This window comes from Penaeus monodon, chromosome 12, assembly GCF_015228065.2.
Source record: "Penaeus monodon isolate SGIC_2016 chromosome 12, NSTDA_Pmon_1, whole genome shotgun sequence".
Taxonomy (NCBI): domain Eukaryota; kingdom Metazoa; phylum Arthropoda; class Malacostraca; order Decapoda; family Penaeidae; genus Penaeus; species Penaeus monodon.
In genome coordinates, this window is record NC_051397.1 from 38,559,393 (window position 1) to 38,559,815 (window position 423).

Here is a 423-nt window from a genome sequence, read left to right on the forward strand (position 1 = left end):
AAGTGTCCCAAGCCGGAGCCCACTCACGGCGGTCCATTTTTCACTCGGAGATCAATAACCGAGGTGCAGAACAGAAACAAAACAGGAGGGGAAGGGGAGGGGGGAGGGAGACAGAATGGATGTACAATGTGTGATTGAGGAGGTGGAGAGGGATGGGGGAGGGGGGGGGGGGAAGGGGATGGGGATGGGGTGGGGGGGGTTCGGAAGAGGTGGAGGGTAAGGGAGAAGGGGATAAGGGAAGGGGAGGAGGTGGAGGGCGAAGGGGATAGGGGATGGGGGATGGGGTGGAGGGGAAGTGGGCGGGAAGAGGAGGGGAAGGGGATTTTGGATGGGGATGGGGAAAGATGTAGGGGATGGGGATGTGATGGTGAAGTCTGAAGGATAAGGAGAGTAAAAGCTTCATTTGGAGTAGTAAATAAGGAA